General features: G+C 49.5%; 1 long non-coding RNA gene across 50 annotated transcripts in view; it reads left to right on the top strand.

Annotated features, from left to right (window-relative positions):
* The window catches only part of LOC138850245 (uncharacterized), a 514,649-nt gene that overhangs the window by 392,694 nt on the left and 102,635 nt on the right, over positions 1 to 19,320 (top strand). For 46 of the 50 annotated variants that reach the window (XR_011389934.1, XR_011389944.1, XR_011389950.1 and 43 more), the window contains 2 exons: positions 7,246 to 8,022; positions 8,710 to 8,873. The exons of 1 other annotated variant lie outside the window; for it this stretch is intronic. This is a non-coding gene — a long non-coding RNA (uncharacterized lncRNA). The remainder of the gene's footprint in view (positions 1 to 7,245; positions 8,023 to 8,709; positions 8,874 to 19,320) is intronic. 3 more of the 50 variants (XR_011389938.1, XR_011389935.1, XR_011389947.1) reach the window with 3 other exon arrangements.

Genomic DNA, 19,320 nt, shown 5'->3' with positions numbered 1-19,320 from the left:
TATGATAGCAGCCATGTCCAAAAACTCCAGGAGAAGGTGAGAGAGCTCACCTGAAAGCCATGCCCCCAAATTGGCATCAGATCTCCCATCTGCAGCATGCAGGGCCCCAGAAACAGGCCACCTTATCGATAGAGCAAAAGACCTCACAGAAAATCACTAGGGCTGGGGGATCAAATACTGGCTAGGAAGCTTCATTGTGACCACAGAGAGTGGCATCCATTTGAAAATAGGTCTGAGCTCATTCAAATTGTCCAGCCTCTTTAGAAGAGTGCAATACTAAGGATGCCTGAGGAAATAGACTCCTCCCAGGTCTGGTTTGCTTGGTGTTTTATGAAAGAATCTCAGAGGACATGGGTGAAATCATTTTCCTCGCTAGGGAGTCAAGTGAGGGACTTGGCATTAGACTTAGCTTGTAATCCCTAGAGTTTTGGGTGAGCTGCTTTCTTTTCCATGTCCTCCAAGCAATAGGAAGAGCCCTAGTCCTCCCTGCTTCAACCGATAAGACTGGGGAATTAAGAAAGTCATGAACGAGGCCAGGAGTCATTTGGGTACATTTGTAAGATTTATTTATTTAATTTCAAGTCAGTGTTACAGGGAGGCAGAAGAAGACAGACAGAGATAGATAGGTAGGTAGGTACGTAGGTAGGTAGGTAGATAGATAGATAGGTAGATAGATAGATAATAGAGTTCTTCCATCCCTTGATTCAGTCCCTAGATGGCCGCAATGATTGGAGCTGTGCCGATGCAATTCCAGCAGCCAGGAGCCTGCTCTGGGTCTCCCAACCGGGTGCCAGAGCCCAAGCATTTGGGCCATCATCCACTGCTTTCCCTGGGCCCAGTAGAGAGCTGGATCAGGAGAGGAGCAGCCGGGACTCAGACCTGCACCCATACGGGATGCCAGCACTGCAGGAGGTGCCTTGACCTATGATGTCGCCATGCCATCCATTGCGCTTTCTGTTTTCAAAGAATTCCTATGTATTTGTTTGAAAGGCAGGGACACAGAGATTTTCCATCTGCTGGTTCAGTCCCCCAAAACTTAAGTCAAATAAAGTGCCTCAGACTCCATTTGGGTCAACAACCTGTGTGGCAGGGACCCAAGGATTTGAATCATCACTGACTGTCTTTCCAGGCTGTACGTCTTTCCCAGGCCATTAGCAGGGAGCTGGATAGGCAGTGGAGCAGCCGGGCCTCAAACTGGTGCCCATATGCGATGCCATTGATGCAGGCGGGCGCTTAACCTACTACACTACAGTGCCAGCCCCTCCTAATGACTTCTTATCTCTCATTTTCTTTTGTGCATCATCTATAGGTATCTACTGACACATTGCAATGGGAATCTATAAACTATTCACACCTATAAACATTTAGTTTAGACTTCCACTTCATCCACATAGAAGCAATGTAGTTCCAAATGACTTGCTACAAAATACACATCAGATCCGTATAGTCATTGCAAGTTCTGTGATTTTACTTTAAATTGCATTCCAAGTTGTAAAAGTGATTTCTATTCCATGGCGGTAGTGAAGATCCTGTATGTGTCTTTTCCTTTTCTCTTACCCTGGGGCGCTTTGCCACTTTTTGGTTGTTCTGTGTTGCTGCCATGTAGTGTCGATTTGCTTCCAGGAGAGGGCAATAGAGCTTCCCTGTCAGGCAGGTCTAATGCTGATGCTGTCCCTTAACTTGTCCATAAGAAGATGTCATTTTGGTTGGAAGTTTATTCCTTCAGTTATGTGAAGATAAGCTTTCACACGCTTCAGGCCTGTAAAGTTTCTTGTGAGAAACCTGATCGTCTTATCGAATTTGTAGATTCTCATGCATCGCTTTTGATAATTCTCTGGGGGAGGATTCAAGACCTAGAATTCTTGAGAAGGAAATCCTGGTCAACTCTGGTAGATGTTCTTCCACTGAAGTCACCAAAGTATCCCTTTCTACCAGTCATGCCTAGAGAGTGATTTTCTACACATCCTGTGCACCCCCACCTTGCGGTGTGCTCTAAAGGTACTGATGGCCTGCTGTGTGTTCAATACCACCTGCTGTACTTTGTTCCTACTTGCTGTGGGGACAGGACATGTCTGGTTCACAGTGGATACTGTGGGGTTTCAGCTGAAGGGGTTTTCGTGTGTTTCACTGGATCAACCTCCCTGTCTCCCTCCTCCCTGCCTGTCTCTCTGGCACTCTGCCTTTCAAACAGTAAAATAATTTGACCAGCCAATCTATAGCAGCAGAGAGGCCCTAGTTCACTGGTGGGTGCAGTCAGAAAAATTTTCCCAAAAGGCTGTATGCAAGTTTATTGAGAGCTTTAGTCCTGCCCACCACCGCCTCGGCCACCATCTAATAGTGAATCACATCACCTGCAAAGCAAGCTCGAAACCCAGTAGTAGCCAGTTTCCAGTCTCCCTTCCCCCAGCAATTGCAACTGCCAATTAGTTCTCGGTCTGTGAGTATGCTCTAGATGTTTCATAGAGCTAGCATTATAAACTATTCTCTGCTGTGTCTGGATTCCCTCAACTTGCACCATGGTTTCAAGTTTTGCCTATGCGGTAGCCCGTATCAGTACTTGTATTCTACTTCATGCTGAATTCCATCATACGAGTAGACCATATTGTGTTTATTCATTCATCTACTGATGGACACTGGAGCTGTGGTTGTGTTTTGGCTAGTGTGAATCCTGTGAAGTCTTCTGGGTAAATATTTTTCAAACTTGTTTCCGGTTCTTTTAGATAGCTCGTTGAGAATGCAACAGCAGGTTCATGGTTATTTGAATAGCCTCGAGGTGGTTTGGAAGGGGTATCTATCTCATTGCAGACTTGATTTGTGATGGCCAATGACCAATAATAGTGTGTCCTTTCAATATAGCTCTTGTGCTGTTCGTCTTTGGAGAAATGTCTGTCCTTGCCCTTGGCCATTGTTGAAGTGAAGTTGTGGGTGAACATTGTGATGCTGTGCGTTAAGCCAGTTTTGGGAAAGTGACTTCTCTCCTTTTGCTTGCTTTTCCTAATTTGCTCTCATACAAAGGACTTAGCAGACATCGACTGGAATAAATCATCACTCTTGTGGTGGGCATCTGGTCCAGTGATTAAAGTACCACAAGGGGCATTCATATCCCCTTTTGGAGTCCTTGTTCCTCTGTGCTTCTGATAGAAGAGCCTGCAGATGCACCTGTGAAACAGACTATGCCCCAACGGATGACAAAATGCCACACAATTCCAAGACCCAGATTGAAGTGCTGGCTCCTGGCTTTGGCTTAGTCCAGCCAGCCCTGGCTGTTGCAGGATTTGGGAAGTGAACCAGGGAATGGAAACTACTCTGTCTTTCCCTCGCTGTCACTCTACCTTTCTATACTAAATCAAGAAATATGAAATATGAACCCAGAAATCTTCCAAGGAAATCAGGAAAGATATTAAAAAATAAAAATACAATGAGGGTCATTAGGCTTTGGGTGAGTTTGTTTCCTTCTGTGTTCTAGAAAGAGGACCATCATCTTTAAATGATATCAGCATTTAGTCCACCTCTAAAGAACTGAGCAGACTGTGAATTTTGTCTATTTTAGAGTATTCACTGTAGAATAATGGTTGGCTTTGATGGATTCTTCGTTCAGTTTTCTTGAGATGTGGAAACACACACACACACACACACACACACACATTGACAGACACAAGCAAAGTAACGGAGAGAGAGAGAATCTCTATCCACTAATTCACTCTCCAAATACCCACAACAGTCGTGGCTGGGCCTTACTGAAACCGGGGATTGAGGTCCCTGTCAAACAGGCTCCATGTGGTGTTCAGCTGATTTGCTCTCTGGCCCTTCTGCCTTCAGCCTTGCACCATGTGACAATGCAATAGTAAGACCTTCATCAGACAAAGCATGCTGATGCCCTGATGTTGGACTTCCCAGGCGCTCTAGGTGTGAGAACTATAAATTTCTGGTCTTCACAGATTATCCAGTCTCAGGCATTGAGTGTTAGCAACACAAACACAGAAACCACATATGCCCCTATACTTGTGGAGTTAACTCCCAGAAGTGCCAGTGCCAGTGCAAATGGCAGATCTACTGTAGAACTCTATTGCTAGATTCCCCTTTGATAGAGGTTGCATGGTTTCGCATGTTCATTACCACTCCTCGAGGAGTGTCTTCTTATTCCAATATATGCTGCCAAGTACTTGAATTGTAGCCAAATGAGAGATGTGCAGTTTCTATTTGCATTGCCCTGCACAGGAGAAAGGTGGCGCTCTTTCCATTGGAAGAAAAGCCACTTGTGTCCCTTTTCCTGTCAACTGTCCTTGTCCTTTGCCCATCTTTCTGTTGGAATGTTGGCCATTTCTCCCTCGTTTCCAAGAACAATGTGTACGTTAGGTTTCTTTCGTTTTGATATACTAGGCAGACCACCTACACTTTCCTAGTTGGTATTTGTTTTTCCTTTATCTTGGTTTGCCATGCATGAATTAAGGTTTGTGTGTGGCTGAATATAACAGCCTTTTCATTTATAACTAACGCATTTTGTTTCCGAGTTGGCAGGGCCTTTGCCACGCTTCCCATCTTAACATTATAAAGGAACAGAGACAGAGAGAGAGGAGAGGAGCTCCCAACTGCTAATTCACTTCCCAGTCCTGCAAGTGCCTTGAGATGTGCCAGACTGCAACTGGGAACTGGCAATTCCACCCAGGTCGCCCATGTGCATAGCATGGAACTTGTTATAGGAACCATTGTTTCCCCAGAGGTATTTTAGTAAGAAACTGGAGTTAGGCTCCAGAGATGAGTATCAAAACCAGGTACTCTGATATGAGAAATGGGCATCGGAACTCACCATCAAAGCATCTAAGCCATTAGGCTAAATTCCTTCTCAACCCATGTTTCTTTTGTTAAGAGTATCCCTTGACTGTCACACCCTTACTTCCCACTCCACAAAAGCAAGCATCAGCCTTGGATTTGTTGGAAGCGCAGTGCACCCTCTACTACTAGACGAGACAGGAAAATAGACTACTAGATGTCCATAATTTCTTCCCAAGTGGGATCTTCTAGAGAAAAGACGGAAAGAGCGTTGCCCTGGGTGTACAGCAAAGAGCCCCTGTAGACACTGATTTTCTCTACACAGTGCACAGCCAGCCATGGAATCCTGGATTATTTTATTTCCAGTTTTTCCCAGACACCTTTTATGGAAGCTATACCAACTTGATGCATTTCCTAAACACGGCTTTCGGAACATAGTGATTCTCCCACCATACCTAACTTCACAGCAGCCCTCCCACCTCTCTTCCTCCTCTGTCTCCTTTAGGGGCATCTTCTCTGACAGGAGTAGAATTTACCTAGAACTTATTAACAAAACATGACGGGCTGAATACTATACGTATTTGGAAACTTTGGAATGGCATATACTTCTATGAAAAAGAGTGAGCATTTGGAGATGCATTTCACTGAACAATGATGTATTTCCTTTTTGATGTGTTTCTCTATTTGTTGACAAAGAGTAGCTGTACATATTGATGTGGTATAATGTAATATTGCCCTACATGCATACATTTAAATGATCATATTAGGTCATCCGCATCCACCGCTTCCCTATTCAAGGTTTCTTTGTAGTATGTACATTCAGAAGTCTTTCTTCTAGCTTTTGAGAAAAGACTGTATGTTTGGTGAAGTATTATTACCCTACTATGCACTAGAACACCGGCAGGCTTGTTTTTACAACAAACAAGAGATGAAAGTGCTTTTGAATTCAATGAAAGTAAGGCTTTCTGAGATTTGACTTACGTATGTCTATAGTATCTGTTGCGGTGGAGTGAGTTAACTTTGGAGAAGAATCCAAGGGCGGTGTGACTTTTGCGAGCATGAGACATTCTTCTAGCTTATAATCCATAGATGGTGTCATTCACGTGAAAGTGTGGTAGATCTTTGTGACCAAGTGGTACTGTTAACTCACATACCTCAACTCTTTGAGCAGAGAGGTCCTGCATGGGAAGTCAGTGCACAGTGACCCTGTTGAGAATTTCAGAATTAGCACATCAGCGAACACATGAGGATCTTGACCTGAGCTGCCTCAGCTGTGGAAGCCTGTGGAATCCACTGACTCCTTCCATATTTAGACAGGGCCACGGGGAAGAGGAAGTTCTTTTGTGCCTTCTGAATAAAGTGTATCCTTTGTGGATGACCACTTCTTTCTCTTGGGGTCTACCCACAGAAGTGCTTCATGGGGAACCCTGTTTGCCACAGTGTTTTGTCTTCCCATGCCTGACATGCTCTCATAGGTGTTTTAGCCACATCAGAATGTCTTCAGGGGATTCTGAGCCAGGGTGTTATTTGAGGTCATTGTCATTCTGGGAGGCTGCTATATGCAATACTTCCCATGTTGGAGCATTCAGTCTGTTTTGATTCTTTCTATTATTATTATTGTTATTATTATTGTTATTATATCTGTGCTCTATTTATTAATATCTAGTATCTATTTTTATAGAAAGCTTTTATTTACTAGATAAATTACATAAGTACAGCTTTCAGATTGTAGCTGTTCTTCCCACCTACCTGCCCTCCCAACCCCAAACCACCCCACCCCCTACTCCCTCTCGCATCCCATTCTTCATGAAGATTCATTTTTTATTATCTTTATATAGAGACCAACTCTATACTCAGTAAAGATTTTCACAGCTTGCACCCACACTGACATGCAAAGTGGAAAGTAATGTTTGAAGGCTAGTGTTACCGTGAATTCTCATAGTACACCACGTTAAGGACAGAGGTCCTACAGGAGGAGCAAGTGCACAGTGACTTCTGTTGTTGATTTAACAATTGACACTCTTATTTATGATGTCAGTGATCAGCCGAGGCTCTTGTGACGAGTTGCTAAGGGTATGGATGCCTCTTGTGTTCACAAACTCTGCCCTTGTTTAGATAAGGCCATCCTTCAAGTGGAATTTCTCTCCAGCATTCAGAGAAAGAAGGTACCTCCTTCTTGGATGGCTCCTTCTTTCCCCTGGGATCTCACTCACGGAGATCTTTCATTTCTACTATCAATTGATAATCTATCTCAGCCAGTTCTCCTTTTTTTTCTTGTTGTAGCTTGGCCTTAACTCAAAGAATCTTAGGTTGTTCTTCAAACTTGAGGCAAGAGGATTGGACATAAGACATTGCTTTCAGTATTGTCAGAGTTTTGTATCTTTGTGATTGTGGCAAGTAGCATGCTTACAATTTCCTTTAGATAAATGACCACAGTGGCTGACATACTGATGTGTTTTCTTTTTTCATTGTCAGAAACTCTCACATCGAAGAGTAACAGTGTGTTGACTGACATAACTTGGAGTTCCAATGGAAGCGATGTGTCAAATGAAGTGAAGACACACTCTGAATCACATAGGGATAATGGACACGGTTCTAGAATGTAGAGGCTTTGGAACGGGGATATTTTGGGTCTAGAAGATGGGGCCAGTGATGGTAAGTTTCTAATGTTGTCAGAAAGTCAGGTTTTGTTCCATATTGGATTCATTATTGGGTGAAGAATTCATTCTCAAAGTTATTATAGGTTTTGATGTTTTTGTGAGGCTTAGCCTGTGTGCCAAGCCTTTCGAAATGCTTTCTGATGTAATGTTTCTTACAGTAACGACTAAGAGCTAGGACTGGTATTATTGGTAACAACTTGAGTTTGGATGTGTAAACTCTGTTGGGGTTCATTGTTAGATCCCCTTGAGTTCAAAGCCAGTTCTCTGAACTCCTACCGAATGCTACACCCACACTACTGCCTGGCTAACTTGTGGTTATTGGGACAAGACTAGAACAGTGCATGTGTGATGGGAGTGTAACTTTCACCAGTTTTGTTTGCTGTGAGTAGTTTGTGTTGCCTCATGGTTTAGACAGTTGAAAATAGGGTTTCTCAGTCTTGGCACTGTTATCGCTTGGGTCCAGATACCTCTGTCGTGAGGAGGTGGACGTTCCTGTGTGTTGCAGAAAGTTTTAGAGTTTCTCCAACGTCTCCCCAGTACATTACAGTGACAGCATCAGTCCCCGTGGACACTCCCAAAGAGGTCTTCTGAGGTGAGGCATCCCCTGAAGGACACACCCCAGTTGATAGACACAGACAAGAATTGTAGAAATCATGTACTTTTCCAAATCTTAAAAGAGATAGCTTAACTAGACTATTTAGACATCTTAATGCACTCAAAGTAAGCTGGTAACTTTTCATCCTCACCGTTCCTATTAGCGACTTACGCTTAATATGAACAAGTTAGGTTTGTACAGACAGCCTCTCTAGAAGATGGCCAATATTCTTTTTTCTTTTGCACTTGGCTGAGTTATTTCCTTTGATATCTGCTGGGTCTTCTGAGCTGAAAATATCCTCCTTTTACAAGGACATTTGGGACTGAGGGCATTCCCTGTTTAGTGGTAAGGACAATCACCTTAATGATGTGAAGTGAAAAAGATCATGGTTTGTACGAAAGGAGGTAAATACAACATGCACAGTTAGCTAGTTACTTGCACAGGCAATGGAGACTCGGCAAGGGTATCCAAGAGCTAACAAATGTGGTTAACTTTGATTGGGTGGGGTTAAGAGATGCGAGAAACCAAGTGACTAGAAAAGAGGCCAGGGATAACTTTTTCACTGTCTGAATGTAGTTTTAACCTTTATTCAGGAACAGGGCTATACTAACTACTGAGAATACAAATAGTTGTAAACCATTTAATGATTTGAAATGAAGTAAGTTGCAACTTGTGCCTTTTTAGGTGAATTGCATTTCCCTGACTGGGAGCTCGACAGGGACAGGGAAGGTGCTGGTGAATGTAACGAGCTTGAAGATGGCAAGGGTGCTGTGGGTCCCTCAGACTGTGCTTCTTGTGCAAGTCGGCAGTCTTTGACGAGTGATGACAGGCTCTCTGAGTTTGCTAAGGTAAGAATGGATCGTTTCAGAAACTCCTATTCTTTTATAACATATGTTCATCAAGGCCTTTTGGTGTTTCTCCCACCGTTCCTTCTCAGGGATCATCCTTTTCACTCTCAGAGCTTTCTTTTGAGCTCCACACCTTGGTCCTTAACTCACATGCTGGTGCTGTGCTTCTCAACATGGGGAAATATGGAGCTCTCTCCCCCCTGACTCTCCACTGCCAACTAGGCAATGAACTTTGGTTGTCCCTCCAGGGCCCTAGCACAGATATGTCAGGGTTTGCTTAGTTGAGTATGCAGCATTTACATCATTGTAATTCCATAAGGACTCTTGATCATCAAGACCAGTGCTAATTATCATGATGCTCTTGAACAATGAGTTGTGTTACTTGGATTGTTTTAAAAAAACGTATTGGTGTGAAAGGCAGTGGGGCCCAGAGATTGTCCATCTGCTGGGTTCATTCCCTGAATGCTCGCAGCAGCCAAGGGCTGGGTCAGGCTGAATCCAGGAGCCTGAAACTGCATTTGGGTCTAGCACTCGTGTGCCAGGGCTCCAGGTACTTGAGGCTTCTCTGACCACCTCTCTGGGTGCACATGAGCAAGAAGGTGGAATCTGAATTGGAGCCAGGACTCAAACCCATGCCCTCTGCCCTGGGGTGTATGCATCCCCAAGTGGCATCTTGACCAATGCGTGAAACACCTGCTCCCCATATTGACCCTTTCTTAGGTCATTTTGCTGAACATTCATAGAATCCTCATATTTCTTCATTGTCTTACAGTCTCATAAACATTTCTATACTTAACAGACTTTCTCTCAGTTTCATTTTCTTGGTGAATGTTTCCCTACCACCTCCTAGTTGCTCCAATGTGGATTCAAGATGCTTTTCTCTTTGTGGATGTTGTCACCCTGGGGTTTCTGTTCCCCATCATTCTAGGAATGTGTTCACTTCTTTGCTGATGGTGCTCCTTGATCTTGCATTTCATGTTTTCCTCAGAGTTTTTTTTTTTTTTCCACGCTTGATTTTGTAAAAAGTTTTATGTATTTATTTATATTTATTTAGTTGACAGGTAGAGTTATCGACAGTGAGAGAGACAGAGACAGAGAGAAAGGTCTTCCTTCTGTTGGTTCACTCCCCAAATGGCCCCCATGGTCTGCGCTGTGCTGATCTGAAGCCAGGAGCCAGGTGCTTCTTCCAGGTCTCCCATGCGGGTGCAGGGCCCAAGCACTTGGGCCATTCTTCACTGCCCTCCCGGGCCACAGCAGAGAGCTGGACTGGAAGAGGGCAACCGGGACTAGAACGCAGCATACATATGGGAAGCCGGCACCGCAGGCAGAGGAATAACCAAGGGAGCTAGGGTGCAGGCCCCTCCACCCTTGATTTTCTGGAGCACATCTTCTGGCAGGTTCTGAGCAATGGCATACAGAAGCGTTTTTGATGCTTGGCATCTCTAACTATGCTTTGATCTTACTGTCCTGTAATGTAGGATTGAAAACATGTATGTACTTTTAGGTTGGAAATGGTTTTTCCCAAGTTCTGAAGGCACTGATGCATTGTCTTTCAGCTCAAGGATTTTGTGAGTCAGGCTGAAGCTTCTCATTTTTGATCTTTGAAGGTTTTGGTGTTGCTAGTGGTTTTCAGCAGTTAATTGGGACGTGCTTTGGTATGTTTTTCTGCTTAGCGTTTGTCAAGTGTTTTGGATCTGTGGGGTTCTAGGTGTCGCCAGGACCACCCCCAGGTTTGCTCATCTGTAGGACACTGGAGATGTGGTGTAGAGGCATCTCAGGGCTATAGGGAAAGGAGAGGAAGCTGTGTCATCAATTCCCCATGCTCATCTCCCAGTAGATTCACCTAACATGGACAAGCTATGGAAGTTGTGCTCTTCTTGGAGAGCTCTAGCTATTCAATGGGCAGGTTTTGGCTGGGGCTCCTACTCGGTGTTCTCTCTTCCTACCCTGTCCTAGAATCCCAGGCTTCCAGAAGGCAAATCCATATCAGTATAAACTGTACATTTTCACAGTTTCGGCATACATTGTCCAATATCTGTTCATTTGTCTAAATAGGAACATGAGATATCTTTCCCATGATCATGGCATATATTTAGAGCACCTGTGGTTTCTGTGGTAGTGTTTTACCATGACCACTAGACCGATCTTTGGTTTTCTTGGCTCAAGTTACTCCTTTAGTACATTATTTGTATTTTAATTGTTTTCAAGATATATGTATTAAAGGCAGAGTTACAGGGAGGCTGGGAGAGTGAGAGAGCGACCTCCAATTTGCAGGTTCCCTCTGCAAATGGCTGCAATGGCTGGGAGTGAGCCGATCGAAAGCCTACAAGTGTGCAGGGGCCAAACCATTTGTGCCAAACCCTACTGCTTTCCCAGGCCATAGCAGAGTACTGGATCAGAAGAGGAGCAGCCGGGCCTCGAACAGGCGGCACCATGGGATGTCGGCACTGTAGGCATCACCTTTCCCTGCTATGCCACAGTGGCAGCCCCTGTGCTTTCATGTTTGAAAGAATTCTGACTCATTGATTGGAAGGCAGAGACACAGAGATGTTCCAGCTGCTGGTTCGGTCCCCAAATACTTGAGTCAAGTACAGTGTCTCCAACGCAGCATGTGTCTCCAACCTGCGGGGCAGGGACCCAGGTGTTTGAAATATCACTTCCTGTCTCCCAGGCTGTATGTCTCTCCCTGGCCATTAGCAGGGAGCTGGGTAGGAAGCAGAGCAGCTGGGACTCAAACGGGCACCCATGTGGGATGCCTTTGCTGCAGGTGGATACTTCACCTGAATACATACAAATCTCTGTGTATATATATGTATACATCGATGAAATTTTTATCAGTGTTGGCTTCCCAAGATTGTGCACTTTTATTATGTGCATTTCCCACTGAATCTCACAGGGAATTCTCTCTAGTGACTAGGGCTGAGTTGTGTTCTTGGGACATTTTGCTGGTCACTGGTGACACACATCATTTGGATAACACTGTATAGAGGGGACCACCATCTGAGCCTAAAGGGCCCTAAGCAGCAAACTCCCAAAGCTCGTGGGAGCAAGTGTAGAAGCAGTGAGAGCGTTGTTCTCGCCAGATACCGATGGATGTATGAATTGCGCTTCAGAAAAGACCCTGAGGGACTCTCTCCATGAGACAGCATGGGGCTCCATGTAGGAGCCTCAGAACTGAAAGAGCACTCATGGTGTGGCATCCTTGCATGGGGAGACACACCCCTCTCGAATCTGCATGAATGTCTTTGTCTGTGGATCTAGAGAATGGTCTCTAATTAGCAGGGCAGGGAAGGGATAAAGAGGAAGAAGGACACTCATGGTCTACCATGTATACTACTTTAATGAAAGGCCTAACCAACTGGTACTAATCATGGTGAACTATATACATAGGAAAATCTAGGAGGAATCCGTGAAATTGGTGATGATGTGACCACCCATCTGAGAGAGGGAGGCCAGTCTCCCAGGCACTGGGTTGTTGCTTGGTCGGCGGGGAACGGAGCGAGTGTCACGGTGCAGTCCCCGAGCCCACAGATGAACTCTGCAGCCCCCACTCTCTGCCTGCATGGGGGACTCAGTCATGCTGATGTTCTCCAAGGCCTGATGTTCTTGGCCTTGAGGATGAGGTGGACATTCTAGCAGAGGGGCTGGAGTAGGCAGGACAGGTTGTAGCTGCAGGACACAGAAGCAGCCATGCGTGCACTCTTGCTCATCTCAGGCTCCCTCCAGGGCCCGCCCTGCAGCCGCAGTCCTGGAGCCCCGCACTGCCCATGGGTAAGGCCCTCTGCTGACCAAGGAGCCATGGGTAGCCCTCTCCTCAGTGCACAACAGGAGAACCTTCCCCATCTGCCACCCTGGACATCCCGCAATCCCTGCCCAGCACTCACCTCTTAGTGTCACTGAGCCTCTCCATGGATTGGAACCACAGTGCAAACTCTGCGTCACGCAGCAAAGTATATTGACTGGCTGCCACCTGGAGCCGCTGCATTTCTTGGAGAACTTTTATCTCCTGGGGCAAGAGGGGCAGAGAGGATGCTGACAGGCCTGCACTGGGACTGCTGGAGGGGCAGACTGTGGCAGGGGCAGGGGGCTGGCCTCTGGGTCTTTTAGCTAGAGAAGCCTTCCCTGGCCATCCCTTCCAGGCTCCAAGCTGTCTTCTGAGTAGCATACACACAGCCCCTCGCCCAGGAAGGAAGTTCTCCTGGATTCCAGTCCCTTAGCCACAGCCTCCCTAGGGATGCTCTCCTCCTTCTGTGTGTATCCATCCCAGTGGAGAGAGCAGACAGACACGCATGGGCTGGAGCCTGGGCTTTCTGCCCAGGGCATCTCTGACCCCTCCATCCCCTCTGTGCCTGGAAGATAGGGCAGAGCTGCTCACCTTTGTCATTTTCAGCATGTTGTTTTTTCCCTGGAAGGCAGAGTCCATCAGAACAGCCCCTGGCCTGTGACTAGCCCCTGGCCCTCCCCTCTGGGTAAGAGGAAGGAAAAGAAGGTGTCCCTGGGACAGGCTGTTAGCTCTGCAGAAGGGGACATGGTGGCTGAGGCGCAGGGAACTGCTGTCCCCACCATGTCTGATGGCAGGCAGGGAAAGTGAGGCCTGGGAATGGATGGGTGGACTGAGGCATGTGGGTGCTGCCTGACCTCACAGGGGCCCAATTTCTCTCCTTCCCTTGGGTGCCACCCAACTCAGAGGCTGAGCAGGCTCAGCCAAGACCTTGTGCAGCTTTGCAGTCAGGGACTCTGGCTATGCAGCTTCAACCGTTGGGGGACAGGGATGGGCACCTGGTTGCAGGCTCCCGCACTCAGAGGGGATATGCAGGTGAGCCCTCCTCCCTGGGACAGCTTGTGAGGCCTCCGGAGACATGGGCAGCAAGGAGCTGGGGGCTGAGAGCTCAGCCCAGGACCCTCCCCCCAAGCCTCAGGGTCCTGGAGCCTGCCCCACCCATGGCAAGTTCACTCACATCTACGAAGTCCTTCATGGCGATGTCCAGCCTATCCAGATACATGATGAAAGTGCCAAGGAAGGGGACGGCTCCCTGTGCCATGAGGTGGTGGTGGTGGTGAGCAGCTGTTCTCAGGTGCCACCAAGGCCCGGCCCCTGAGATGCACTCCACCCCAGCTGCTGGAGCCCTGGCCACATTCCCCATTGGGAAGCTCCCCGCCCCTAAAGTGCCTTTCCCAATTCTCCCTGCATCCAGCCAACTGCCTCTAGAATTGGACAACCCTGGGAGCCCTGATGGCATGATAACAAGTCAGCTTGTGGGGTGCCAGCCCCAGCTCAGGCCCAAGTCTGCTGGGAGCCCTTCAGCTCAGGCCCTCAGCTCTGGTCTCTCAACTGGGGTCTCTCAGCTACTGTGGTGATGGGCGTGGGCAAACAAGGGAGGCAGAAGGCCCTGCTCCCTTGACATGGGCCCCCAATGGGAGACAGGAGCCCCTGCCCCCCCCCAGGCACACTTGCCTTCTTCTGCAGCCGCTGCCGCATCTGTGTTCTCTGGGGGTTCTTCTCCCGGGCGGGCAACCTGCAGATCGCCATCTGCCAGGGTCAGGGTCACGTTCAGGGAGATAGTCCTTTCCTGACCGGCCCACATTTGTGCAAACCACCTTGAGCCCTGCATGTCTGGCTCACTTCCATTGGTATAATGCCCACCCTGCACTCCCCTCCTCCCACAACGTGCTCTGTATGGATTCATGCAGCTCCCACCGGGAAGGTGGCTTTGGAGGATTGACCACACCTCCCTGTGCCTGCTCCTCAGCTGGAGAGGGCGCTGGCCTCCCCTCCCACCTCAGGTCCCCCTTGCCCTAAGTATCCTTTGACTGACCTGTGCCTCAGCGTGTCCCTGAGAGGAAGCCAGGCCCAGCACCCCATACCCTGCCTCCCTGGATGCACATGAGGCTCCCTGTGCAGACTGAGAGACAGGCTCATGCTGCTTGCTTCTCTCCTCGAGAAGACAGAAGTTCTGCTCCCAGGGCAGCCAATAAGACCCAATGCTTGGCATCCCACTGGACTGCTCAGCCCCTGGCATTCCCAAGCTGTGCAATGTGTGGGGCAGGCTTGGCAGCCCTCCCCATGGAAGGCTGCAACAGAGAACACTGTAGCAGGCCTGGTTTCCAAAGGACCTCTAGGGCCCCAGCACAGATGGAAGGAAGCCCTTGCTGCCGCATCCACCTCACAGCCTGGGGGAAGCAGGAACAGCATGGGAGCCAGAGACCTGTGGGTGCTCACAGCCCCCTCTGAGAGCCAAGCTGCTCTTGCTGCAGCCCATTCCCATTGCCCTCTGAGCCCGACTGCATCCCTCGACCTGTGAACACAGCCCTCTCTTGGCCTGTTGTCCTAGCAGGCACACCCCAGGTTTTCTTTTCAAGCACACTTTCAGTGACACCAAAAGCTCCCCTCTGCCCTGATGCCCTTACAGCCACACCCCTTCCCCTCCTGCCAAGCCCTCACCCCAGTCCCTAAACCCCCACTTTACCTTCATGGGCACATCTCTGTTGACTTTTTTGTCCTGTGTGCAAAGACGCTGAAATTTCCTGGCACTTTTTCTGTTGTGAGGGGAAAACCAGGAGATATTTGGAAGGAATGGTGAGGTGGTGGATCAAACCCCTTTGGTTTAAGAACAAAGATCAGAGGATCCACCCTGCCTGGTAGTATCTTCTGTTTTGATTGTGTGTGTGTATGTGTGTGTGTGTGTGTGTGTGTGTGTGTGAGTGTTTACAGAGTTGGAGTGCCCAGGCAGGTCCAGTGCTGCGTGGTGCACAGGCGCAAGTATGTAGTTTGGAAGCCACATGTGCCTGACTAATGGAAATGTCATCCTGAGGCAGAAACCCAGTCCTCATGTCCCAGGGCCGCTGAAAGATGGTGCTCCCCACCCCTGCCCCCGGCAGTCCACGCCTCTCCCTGTGTCCCAGGATACCAGCCTCTGAGTCTTGGAGGATTAGTGCTTAGGCCTGAGGGTAGTCCCGGGTCCACCAGGTGCTTTGAGGGATGCACACCCACCTGGAGACTTCTCCCCACGTTGTTTTCAGCTGGCGTACCGGGTGGCTCTGCAGAGCGCAGAGGATGGTGTGGACCAAGCAGTAGTTCCGGAGAGCCAGGCACTCCTAGGGCAGGGAGCGGATGAATGGCAGGTAGGTGGCTTGGAGCCCCACCTGAGCCAGGCTCAGCCAGCTGTGCTGACATCCCCCTCATGCATCAGAGAGTTGGCCAGGGAGCCAGAGCAGGTCAGTGATGGGACCCCCTTGAGCCACGCTCACATGGGCTAGATTGGTTTCAACCCATGTCAGGGGCCTAGGCGGGAAGTGAGCATGTAGTTCTGGGACAAGTGAGTGAGATCAGGCCACCTCGTGGATCCCAAGAGCCCAGGGATTGGGCAGGATCTGTGACCACAGACTGTACACCTGAGAGCTGAGGAAGCAAAGTGGCACGTCCCTGCCGTGCAGAGAGGGAGCCCCTGGGACAGCCTCAGCTTACCTTGGCCACCTTGATCCAGTGTTCCACCACGCGGGCCCTGTCCGCTGCCTTCATGCTGGGGTCCCCCAAGCACGTGGTAGTAACACAATGGGCCACGTGGTGGTAGTGGATGATGACAGCGAGAACAGTAGGGGGCAGCTGCGCATTGACCTCCTTGTTCTGCTGGATCCGGATGGAGCTGTGGCACTGATAGGGGACCACATTCTGGAAGAGCTCCTGGGGGCAAGAGGGTATCCCATGGGCACAGCCAGCCTAGCTCGAATGCAGTGAAGCCCAGCCACCCCGGCAAGTGACAGTGCTCGAAGCTGCAGCTCAGGTAGTTTGTCATGCAGCTCCCCAACATGGGAGCAGCTGGGCTATGTGTTCTGCCACTGAGGTCGCCTCGCTCCTGCCAGCCCAGATCCCAACCCTCCCAAGCCTTGAGGAAAGAGACAGAGGTGTGTGCTCCCAGGCATCCCGCCCAGTATCTCATCCTTCTGCTCTCGGCATCTGCCCTGGAGTCCTTGTCCCTGTGCCAGTGCTGCTCCCTGTGAAAACTCCAACAGGGTGCTTACTGTTTGGGATATGTGTGCTAGGACCCAGGACAGCTGTGGCATCGCAGGCAGATGGGAAGGCAGTGGGTGGACCTGGATGCCCTCCACCTAGGCCCGTCCAGTACCCTGTGGGTCAGATCCAGCCCTACTTTCTGCCAGGCCCATGTCAGTTGATCTGGAGAGTCACTGTGCAGCTGGTGTGGTTTGGGTGCCCTCTCTGCCAGCCATGGGAGAAAGGCAGCCTTGGGAGTGAAGACATTGGTCCAGTCACATAGGTGGTGGGACCTGAAGCCTGAACTGCAGCCAGGCCACTGGATTCTGGTCGGGGCAGCTGTGGGGAGGCTGGTGCCAAAGGGGTGTTCGGGCCTGGCCCTGCCGAGACAAGCCCGCTGCTCACCGCGTCCATCAGTGTGAACTGTTCCGCCAGCAGCTTGGCGGGGAATGTGGTGATGCTAGCCATCTTGCGAGGCTGGTTGTTTGCAGGTCCCGGACATGCGCAGGAGACTTTGGTAGTTGTCTTTGGTGCTGATTCTGCGCATGGTGGCAGCCTCAGTTTTGAAATGGATCCTGTCTCCAGAAGAGGTTCTAGCTCTGTGAGCAGTGGGGAATCTGGCTCTAAAGCCAGTGTTTGGCATGACTGCAGCCTGGCAAATAGAGCAGGAGCTGGGAGAAGAGAAAGGGTCAGCAACATCAAGCACTTTCCAATGGCCTCTCCAAAGCCAGGCGCGATCCCATTGCCTCTAAAGGGGCTCCAGCCCCAAAGCCCACCGAGAGAATCTCGCGGAGTGCAGTGCATCTTACCGACTGCTTCTGCCTGTGTGGGATTTGGGTAGGCCATCCTGACACGCAGAAAGCACGCATGGGTCTGCAGGTCTCCTCTGGGCAAGCGGACCTGCTTGGATCCGACCTTCATCTTGAGAAGCGGGAGATCCGTGCGATCGCAGAATTCGGCCTTGTACTTGGCTTTGCACCTTTGAAAACAGAGAGCCATGTTCCTGGGGAAGGAGAGTGGGCAGCAGAGTCAGACTTGACCTTACCCTGCTTGCTGCCCTTCCAGGACTCCCTGTGTGGGGTGGGGCACGGAGCCTGCCGGTGAACTCTAGCTTCTGAAAGACAATGCCATGCTTTGCTGTTTTCCAAGGCGATTTCTTGACTGTGAATCCCAAGAGTTAGAGAGAGAGAGGGAGAGACACACACCGGGGCAGAGGTCTTGCATCCACTGCTTGACTCCCCGGATGGGCAGTGGACAGCACTGGGCCAGGCTCATGCGGGGAGTGAGGAGCTCCATCCAGGTCTCCCACATGGGTGGCAGAGGTCCAAATGCTTGGACCATGTTCCCCTGGTTTTCCCAGACCCCCGAGCAGGGTCCTTAATCTGGACTGCAACAACAGGGACACCAACCAACACCCACAAGGGATTCTGGCATTGCCGGCAGTAGCTTTCCTTTGGATGGCTTCCTTCTCATGTTCCTTTCAGTGCCTTCCCATTCATTCCCATGGTTTTCTCAGGTGGAGGCCCCTAGGCTCTGGCTCTGAGCAGACTTGGGAGTAGGTTGCTCCTGGGATGGTGGGTTGGGTTGGGTGGTCAGGTAGGCAAAGCTGGAAGCAACTGCCCTGGGCATGGCTATGTGGGTGTTGTCTGTGAGCCCCAACATGCCCGCTCCTCTGCAGAACGTGTCTGCTCCTATCCATAGCACTGCTCTTCAGCACTTCCTTTGCATGTGGTGGGGCCAGAAGTTGGAGTTGCACCTACTGTCTGCCTCTGCCTTGCCTCAGCCCTCATTTTCCTGCCATTCTTTCGAGTGACAGAAGGCCGCATCTGCACCCCAATCTCCCCGCATCTTAGTGGGACATGGGGTTCTCCTTGTGATCAGAGTAGGGGACGTTGCAGCTACTCCCAGAGGAGGTCAGCAAGCCTCAGCTCTGCCGCTGCAGGACAGGACTTGTATAGGGTCTCGGCTGTGAGGGTCTGATTCCCCACAACTGTGAGGCCCTTGAATGCTTTGTTCACTGGATTTGTGGCAAGTGTCTGGAAAACTGCACAAGGGAAGGGCTTCCCATATATGTGTAGAGTGAATGATTTGTTGCAGACCTGCCAGGTCGATGAGGGGTCTGGGCAACTGCTACCAACCCTGAGGGCAGCTGTTCTGTGCATATATCGAGGACAGGAGCAGCTGGAACAAGTAGGAAATGTGGCCGGTACGAAGGCATAGCAGCTTCCAATGCCCCTGCCCACATGTGATGCTGGCAAGCCATATCAGGGTTGGCCAGTTCAAGTCTTGGCTGTTGTCCTTGGTGTCCAGCTCCCTGCTAATGAGCCTGGGGAAGTGCCGGATGATGGCCTAAGTAGTTGGACCCCTGGCACCCCTGAGGGGGCCAGATAGAGCTTCAGGCTCCTCAGCCCGGCTTCCCAGAGCCCTGCTTTTTGCAGCCATTTGGGGAGTGACCCA

The sequence above is a fragment of the Oryctolagus cuniculus genome, chromosome 6 (genome assembly GCF_964237555.1).
Source record: "Oryctolagus cuniculus chromosome 6, mOryCun1.1, whole genome shotgun sequence".
Lineage (NCBI taxonomy): Eukaryota > Metazoa > Chordata > Mammalia > Lagomorpha > Leporidae > Oryctolagus > Oryctolagus cuniculus.
Note: the sequence above shows the minus strand (reverse complement) of the source record. Positions and strands in the feature narration are given on the sequence as shown.